Source organism: Octopus bimaculoides, chromosome 4 (genome assembly GCF_001194135.2).
Source record: "Octopus bimaculoides isolate UCB-OBI-ISO-001 chromosome 4, ASM119413v2, whole genome shotgun sequence".
NCBI classification, from domain to species: domain Eukaryota; kingdom Metazoa; phylum Mollusca; class Cephalopoda; order Octopoda; family Octopodidae; genus Octopus; species Octopus bimaculoides.
The window spans coordinates 58,973,544-58,983,252 of record NC_068984.1 but is presented as its reverse complement, the minus strand read 5'-3'; the positions used below and the strand labels follow the sequence as shown (position 1 = coordinate 58,983,252).

The following is a 9,709-nucleotide window of genomic DNA, read 5'->3' as shown; positions in this document are numbered from 1 at the left end:
GGCACATAAAAGACACCATTTCGAGCGTGGCCGTTTTCGTGCGGGTGACACGTAAAAGCACCCACTACACTCTCTGAGTGGTTGGCGTTAGGAAGGGCATCCAGCTGTAGAAACTCTGCCAAATTAGATTGGAGCCTGGTGTTGCCATCCGGTTTCACCAGTCCTCAGTCAAATCGTCCAACCCATGCTAGCATGGAAAGCGGACGTTAAACGATGATGATGATGATGTTTAACATGAGGTAGAGGAACTTAAGCAGTGTCCTTAGTCCTTTCATTTTTTCAGGCCCTTCAATACTGAAGGACAGAAAAAATTGAGTGATAGTGATACAGTTGGTGGTTAGGTTAAATTTATTACAAGATGACAATATATGGAGGGAAAATGTGAGCAGGAAGAATGAACATGAAGCTAGGATAGAAGTATGAATCAGATAACATTTGATTACCATAGAATCAGATAACATTTGATTACCATAGAAACATACTCATTAGATAAATTGTGTAACATTGCAATTAATTTCAGTTAATACATCTACAATTAAATGGTATAACATTGACACAGTTAACAAATAGAATAATCTTTATACTTTTGGAGATGAGTATTTCTATGATAAACTCATCTCTGAATAAATATTATCCATTTAGGACCTGATGTAGAAGACAAATGATTAAGTCAAAAGTATGTTAAATTAGAAATATTACTGTCTTTTGGAACAATAATATGACAAAACTTTTAACTACTCAGAAAAGAAGACAGCAGGAAAAAATAAAGGTTTCAGATGCAAAGCCTAATTCAGAGCAGAAATACCACCAAAAACACTACATCAGAAAATAGGAATTGAAATGAACAACATGTCACAAGATGAAAACCACAAAAAAACAAAAACAAAAAAAAAACAAGATGAGGAAAACAGTCTGAAAAACAGTCTCAATGTAATCTTTGTTTAGTAAAGATAGTAAGTACTGACACAAGCAACATATACAATATTAGCATATGTCTTTGCTATATGATATCAACAAGCAACAACTACATGTGAAAATAAAAAAACAAAACAAAGAGAAAAAGGAGTGTTTTCCAATAATATTCAAAACGCATCAATATGTAAAACCATAACAACTCATTGATTGCTGACTTCAAGCTGACAGTAATATTGACTGATAAAGAATTAAATTATGCAGAATTATGTATTTCTAGAGTAGTAACCAAAGGACAGTGAAGAATAGAGAGTTTATGTGTAGTATTATGAGTCAGTAATAACATGGCTTTGAAGAAGTAATGAAACAAAAACAACTCCAACAAACTCTCACCAACATTAAGAGAAAATATGAGATACAAAATTTGGTAGTAGCTGTATTGAGAAAGTCACATAGCACTGAATTTGACAAAACGTGGGTGTATATTTAAGTGATGAAGAATCTGCAACAACATCAACAATCTAAGCATCAAATTTCAATTCATTAAGAATATTTTGCATATGTCATTCAATACATTTCCACCTATCTGAATTATCTAAATACATGTTACTGGTTCATTTGAGTTATCTCCTTTAGCTTTCTTTTGAAATATTTTAGGTAAAAATAAGAAAAATGGTATTCATATTTTTAAAAGGGGGTTTATTAGGAAATCATTAAAACATTTATTTAAAAAACACATGTAATGCAGGAAGAAATATGATGCTAAAGAACACATAATCACATAAGTAATTAGTTCGCATATAAAATACTTCCATTCTTTGAATTTTCTTATTATTGATTATTTTCAAACATTAACTAGCAATCAAAAGACCAAGTTTCAAAATACTGAATTTTGAAAACATAAAAATTAGTCTCATACACTGCTTATCTTTCTTTGTATTGTTAGGATTATAATCATTTCTTCATGCAAACATTTGTTGTTTGCAAACATATTTATATAAAAATTTTAACTGATAATAGTTTCTATTGCAAATTAGTTGACAGTTATAAGTAAATGATCAGAGAGGTTATTAGAATTAAAGTGAATTTAGTGCTGAAACTAGCCTAAACAGAGAAATTTTGATTATTCCAAGTTTAATGTAGGTATACAAGCAATGAAATATTAGAATATGTGTTAGTATTTTATTCAATGCCGAGAGAATTTAAAGAATGGATGTATTCTACAAGGTCACACAAAAGTTCTGTTACAGTTTTTGAGGTTCTTAGTTTAACATAAAAAAGTGGTAATTTTATCATTATTTTATATTGTTTTAAAGATTTTTTTTGTCTTCTTTCAGGTTCTGAACTCACCTTTAAGCTAAGAGATATAATTTTGTCCAAAATCAGAATCAAACATGAATGATCTGCTATAGTTGATCTACATCAAACTGGTAAGTCACCATCAGGAAGTTTGAATCTTCTCAACTGGCTGAAAAATTAATTGATTCAGGGACACTGGAGGAGTTCAAGATTGAGCGAGAACAGAATGTTCCAGGTCAGTCGGGACTTCCAGGCTCCAGAAAATCATCAATTTCAGAGTTCACAGAAATCCAAGGCACTCCATGAGAAAGATGGCTGCTGAGCTGGGAGTCTCAAGAGAATCATTGAGGTAAGTTGTCAAAAGCAACTTGGGACTTGACTTACTTCATTGAAATGCCAAAACGTTCACAGCCTAACAACTTCTTCGAAGGGAAAGAGACTTACAAGAAGTCATGCACTGCTTGAGCAGCTCAATACTCATGGCTTGGACAATGTGCACTTTGCAGACAAGAAGTTGTTTACTGTTGAAGAAGCTCACAGCAGCCAAAATGACAGGGTCCTTGCAGAAAACGTTCAGTCATGTCCAGAGGATGCCAGAAATATTCACCTCACTCAAAAACCCTTATCTGTGATGGTTTGGGCTGGAGTGTGTCTTTGACAGGGAAAAATCCTATTGACATTCAGTCTTTCTTTTAAAGTAAATAAATATATTTTAATACACACCCAAATACATACCCTTTTAAAACTATGAATAAATGTCTTTAAAAACTGTTTTGCTTATATTTTCCTGTGACTTAATTCAGAGTTTTGATCTATTGGTATTATGATATTCAGTAATCCATCTTTCAATATTCCAAATTTTCAGTTTTTCAATCTCTTGACATTCAGTCTTATAGCTTCCAGAATTATGATTGTGACCTGTTCCAAACAGCATGTATTGCCAACAACATTTGCTGGTTTGTTAGCTTGTTGCCTTTGTTCTTGAATAACTTGTGCAAATGGACTCTTGTTGATTGATAAAATTTGATGATTCTGTATTGTCATGTTGATAATTGTTATTTTTAAAATGAACAACAGACTCAAGGTAAGTGACTTGAGAGTCTGACTGTGTAACTTGGAAATAGATAACATTTGACATCTTGGTGTTATCAAGTACCTTCAGGAAAAGGGCTCAGATCTAACGACATTCATGCTGACATGGTTGATACATCAGGAGATGACACTCTAGCTTTATCAACAATGCAAAATGGGCAGGAGGGGAAGGGAGAGTCTTGAAGGCTTCTGCTCTGTGGGTGCCTCGTCTTCTGACACCTGATCAAGAGTGCACCAGGCTTATCATATCACAGGAAAATTTGACATTGCTTCAGGCAGATCCAGCTGGTTTACTTGAGTGTTTCCTAACCCAGGATGAGTGAGGGCTTCATTACTTTGAGCCAAAGACAGAGACAATTGATGCAGTAGAAACAATCCTCCTCACCTACTCCAAAGAAGGCCAAGGTCGTTTCATTTGCAAGGAAAGTGACAGCCTCAGTTTTTTTTGAGATGCAAAAAAACATTGTGTTTATTGACTATCTTCATAAGGTCTGCATCATCAATGGAGAATACTATGCCAGCTTCCTGAGGCAGTTATGAAAGACTATCATGACCAAACACCCAGGGAAATTTATGAAAGGGGTCTTGTTTCAACAGGACAATGATTCAACACATAAGTCCTTGGTTTCAGTGGCTGCTGTGCATGACTGTGGCTTTGAACTGGTTGATTACCCTCCCTATTTTCCTGATTTAGCCCCATCTGACCATCGTCTGGCTGGGAACCAGTGTCACAGTGATAATGATGTCATATCTGCTACTAACTTTTTTAACCAACAGGAAGAAAGCTTCTTCACCAATGGGGTCCAAATAGTACAACATCAATGGAATAAGTGTATGGATTGCAAGGAGGACTATGCTGAAAAATAACCTCATTTGGTCAAATTCCATGAGAGTATCACAGTCAACTTATGAACATTCTGGCCAACCCCCGTAAGTGAATATATTAGATTATTACTTTAGTGAGTATCTAGAGTAATTTATCTTTGTAGACAGTAGAATACAATATTATAAGCTAATGAAAAACCAGTCAATAATACAGTGACACTAGTTCTCCCAGCAGTGAGTTGTACCAACTCAAGGCATATATTTGTAGTCTAGTGAACTGAACTACCAAGAGTCAAGAGACTTAGCCATAAATGCATCAAAACACTGACAATAGCCAGAAACTTCCAATCCTTTGGGTGACATTCTGTTGAGAAAATCTAAACTGAGTTGTGTTAATATTCATTAGTATTGTAAAGAAATATTCCATTCTTGGTTGAAATTTGGAAGTTTAGGAAATATGAAAAGGCAAAGGAAGAGTTAAATATAACAAAATAAGTATCAGATATTCTTGTGAAAAAGAACAATTTCTTAGGGAAACATCAAAGGGAAATAGAAAGGTTATACTGGAATAGTAATATACAAAACTAGATATTGATATTAATGTATTTTAAATGAACACAAATAAAATCTCCAGATCTTGATTTAAAGAGGAAAGAGAGATTTCTTCTTTTTTGCACATATATATAACTTTCCATCCATTTCCATTTAGATATTAATATTGTTCAGAAGCATTCAGTTAAATTGTGAGCACTAAAATTTAGAAAGCTGATAAAGAGAATATTGAATATATACTGCTTTATGAAACTAAGAGCAATATATAGAAGGCTGTGTCTACTTATGTAGCTGTCATAGAGATTTAGAAATAAGTAAAGCCAAATAAAATTGTACTCAACTAAATTATAGATTTAGGTGAAACGAAGATAGCAGTATTGGTAAAGAACAAAGAGGCATGAAAATTAATATATTTTTGTGAGAATCACATATGAAATTGGAATATGTTTCATCAGTTATGTGGTGAATATTTTCTTAGGAATTAATCTAGAAAATATCAGAATTGAAAGTTAATTGAGTTGGTACAGAAGATAAACTGAAACTAAAGAAGCCTAAGATTAAATCCTTGTACAAACAAGATAGTAGAGGAATGGCAACATATGGAAAGTACATTAAACCATGAGGGATAAATATTTATTATTCTAGGCACAATTGCTTCATCTTTATTGATCAAAGATAGTCATTAACCCTGTTAGCTTCAAAAGAGAGGAAGGTTGGGATTGTGACATTGCTATCTTTCTAAAAGCTATTAGCAGCTTAACAAAATTCAAATCTAAACCAGATCACAGGTTCAGTTTTCAAAGAGCATTATCTCTTATTCTACAGTATTCACTATAAGACAAGTACACAATGAACTAATGTTATACATTAACTGGTGCCGCAGGTTATAAGGACTGAGTAAAAGGTACAAAGTCATTATACTTACTGAGTGCAGGGCATATATGCCATAAAAATAGCATTGTGCATGATGATATGACAAATGCCTTAATATCTGTTAAAGTGCCAACAAACTCAGTGTATAAACCATGTTTGAAATATTGTAACTATTTCATTTATTCCCATAATGTACTGAACCATGAACATCATAATTTCCTGTTACCCACTCCTTGAAATCAACAGTGCTCATCACTGATGGAGACTTCTTGTCATAGAACAGACTTATCAAACTTGTATTTATTTGTTCTTATTTATGTGACATGAGTTGGATGGGTCTCACTATGAATTGCCCCTTATCATCTGGCACATACAACAATGGCGAAAACTGACCAACACAGTTGAGTGCTCTTCCTATCAGCCACTTTACAGTGTGAACAGGGTGCATCTTATTGTGCTACTGATACAAGAAAAGTTGCCTGCAGGAGGGATTAAAGACTCCTCAATTTCCTTCCTCTACTTGTTCTTTCTATTTGGACTAAATCTTTTTAAAAGATAAATTAAGATAAGATTCAGAAATTTCACAATAACCTATTCTCACAAGTGAATTGGTGAAATTTCTCACATAATTAATTGGACAAATGAAATTGTTACTTCAGTCAGTAATAAATTCATGGATAATACTGAAAAGCAGGTGAAAAGAGGGTGTGCAAAGAAGGTTATGGGTTCGCTTCCTGAATAACTGACAAGGATGGGAAAGGTTATTTTGCAAATCCATTCAAATAAAACCATCATTAAACAATGTATGCTATGCTGATGATAAAAATGGAGATCTCTAGAAGGAGCAACAATCTAAACTGAAAAAAACAAAAAAACAAAAAAAACTGAAATAATGCAAGTTACAGACATTTAACTGTCAAATAACCAAGTCCACCTAGTAGTGAATAGACATTACTTGGTTAAGAATAACACACTACTGTTAGCAGTGGTAACATTGTAGAATTAATTAATATTTTGTTAGCTTGTTGTACTGAGTTTAATTCCTTCTGTGAGCCTAGAAGAAGACAATGAGAAAGAGAAGTCACTTCATTATTGAACCTCAGCCAGTTTCCTTTTGCCATTGGATCTGGGCTTAGGTTCTGATGGTGAACCACATGTAATAGTTGATGTACAATAGTCTATACTACATTAGAACCACCAGACGCAGCCATCCATCTGTAGGTAGACACATTTCTAATAATGAGAGGATTGTTGCTGACAATGAAAACAATGATAACTCTGACAATAGTAATAACAACAACAGTAACAATAGAGGCAGCAGCAGCTCTATTAATGTCTGCTTAATTTGAATTGAGCTTATAGTGGATACAGTATAAAGAAAATTGCACCTTGATAAAAGTTTGGTATGTTAAATGCTGCAACAATTACTTTGCTGAACTATTTCTGATATTACTGAAAAACGATTGCATTAATTGCCTTTTCAGGTCAAAGGTAACAGAATGACATGCCCTGCTCAGTCATACAGCTGTATCAACAAATGAAGAAATCTCCCCCAAATGAAACCATATTTTGAAAAAGGAAGTATATATCAGATAGTTTTAGATACATTATGTCTGACAAAAAACAAAAACAAAAATCAAAAAAGGTTGGTTATGGTTAGAAAGCCTTTGATCATATGTCTAGCTAGATCAGGGTTACACAAAAAGAACTGTAAAAAAATATGAAGTCGCAACCCACAAGTTAAGAAGCTGATAGCATATCCATTTGACCACTGTACAGCTCATAGGAATGAATTCAATTATCTAAATCTTGTGAAAGTACTGCAGAGTAGTCAATGGTTATCAGCTATCAGCATGCTAGCTAGTAATGTAAGTTCAATATCCAGTTGAGTCACTTTACGTACTTCTTGTATTGTTATCTTCTGGTAACACTCATCCTAGACCACACCTAAAAGACATCATTTGACTGATTGGCAAGATTTCACTTGCCAATACACTACCATGCACAAATTGATAGATGTGTTGTTTCTTCTGTCACTATTTACAATGGTTCCTGTTTCTCTAAAGTACTCTTTCTACCTAAGGATACCTGGTCTAACTGCCTCCTGCTCCCACTACTCTCATAGTGTTGTCTCACTCCCAGACACTGTTCTAAACACTTTTCCAAATCCTTCCTTCCCAGTTTTTAACTCCCTGGATTTCCCTCCAGAGCCTCATCAATATCACTAGTCTTGTAAAGACTGTAAATGTCCTGGGAACTGCTCTCCTCCTGTGATTAAACTTACAATGAAAATAGTCTGTAGAATAATATGTCATGCCATACTGACTTGACTTCTCAGTTACAATGTAAGAAAGCAAAAGCGTTCTGTGAGAAAATAAGCCAGCTTTTATGGAGCCAGTTGTCAAATCATCTTCAAAATTATGCTTTACTTTAAAAAGCAAGAAAAAAAAAAAAAAAACTAAGAATGCATTGGATAGTGTGGTCCTAGATATTTTACTTTTACTTGTTTCAATCACTGGACTGCAGCTATGCTGGGGCACCCCCCTGGAGGGTTTAGTCAAACAAATGAATGCCAAGACTTAATATTTTTAAAGTCTGTTTCATATTCTATCAGTCTGTTTTATCTAACCACTAAGTTACAAGAACGTAAACAAACACAAACACACACACATGATATGCTTCCACACATTTTCTGCTTAACTAATTCACTCACAAAACATTGGTCAGCCCAGGGCTGTAGTAGAAGACACTTGCCCAAGATGCAGCACAGTGAGACTGAACTCAAAACCACATAATTGCAAAGTGAACATCTTAACCATGCCACAGCTGAAATACCTTTGACCACAAGTCTGATTCATCCTTAACAACTAAAATCTTCTAGAATAACTAAATCAATTGTTAATGACAATGTGACATTTCTTATTCCTTTGTTTCCTGTATCCATCTGAACACTAGTATTCCATTTGTACATCAAACAAGACAGTCTGAAGCAACATATGGCACATGAAAACTACAATAGATCCGTAATGAATAGATATTTACTTATTCCAGGCATAATTGCTTCATATTTCAAAATCAAAGATACTCATTAACCCGGGTGACATGAATTTTGGAAAATAGCTGCTTAACAAAAGTCAAATCTAAACCAGCTGCATTGCATTTGTTACTCTTAATAAATAATTTTTATTTCATTAGAACATTTAAATACAAAGAATCAAGAAAGTAGAAAGCCAAGAAAAGAAAAGAAAGAAAAAGAAAAAATGGTGGGGAGAGAGCAAAGTAGCAGAAGATGATGGGGGAGGGGACAATGGGCCACATATCCCAGAACAAATGGTGTGGTCAGTTGTACTGTGCAGAGAATGGCCAGTGACACTTGCTGCCACATCCACTCCCCCTTGCAGGGCTCATTTCTCTGATGGGCTGTTACTGTCACTATTTTGTGGATGAAATCGGTAATACAGGGTCCTAGAACACCTGACGTCTCGACAGTTACTGGCACAAACTGAAAGCAGACATCGAGGTACCTGTATTGATTTTTCCCTCCTCCACATTACAGGTGGCAACATCCGAGTTTGCAGCTGATATTGCAAGGCTGGAACCTATAATTCATAATATTTCCACCTTTGTAAAATGGAGCATACCCTTTCCTTCTTTTAAAAACGATTGCTATGAGTAGATTCAACTTGAAATTCACTCTTTTTGTTTTTTGAAACATTTTATTTTAGAGTATTTGATAGTTAATGATCATAAAATGACACGATACACCTCCCTATTTATCGATTAATATATCTATTTATACATTCTTTTGCTCATTTGTTAATTTTTTTCTTTTGGTTTTCAAAAGCAATGATTAATTTAAAGGTCATTAAAGTAGCACTAACAAACTTGTTGACATTTCTTCCATCTGCTTCTTCCAACAAGATATTAAAGCATTTTTCAGTCAGTAGAAAGCGCACCACTTCTAAAGTAAAATGGAAATAAAATTAAATACTAGATGTATATGTGACGTGTATGAAAAGACACATAAAATGACTCCACTTACCACTCTTGAACTCATATATGTCTATATTTAGCTGTTTTCTACAAAGAACTAAGAGTAAAAGAGGAAAGGAAGTTATTTGTAAGATAATATATATTTACAAGTATGTGTGTGTAT

General features: G+C 34.2%; 1 protein-coding gene across 12 annotated transcripts in view; it reads right to left on the bottom strand.

The window, feature by feature from the left end:
* The window catches only part of LOC106881796 (regulator of G-protein signaling 17), a 378,661-nt gene that overhangs the window by 237,500 nt on the left and 131,452 nt on the right, over positions 1-9,709 (bottom strand). The window contains exon 1 of one of the 12 annotated variants that reach the window (XM_052967109.1): positions 9,435-9,648. The exons of the other annotated variants lie outside the window; for them this stretch is intronic. The gene's annotated coding sequence lies outside the window, so the exon portion shown is untranslated. Of the gene's footprint in view, positions 1-9,434; positions 9,649-9,709 lie in introns of those variants that run through there. 12 annotated transcript variants of the gene reach the window in all.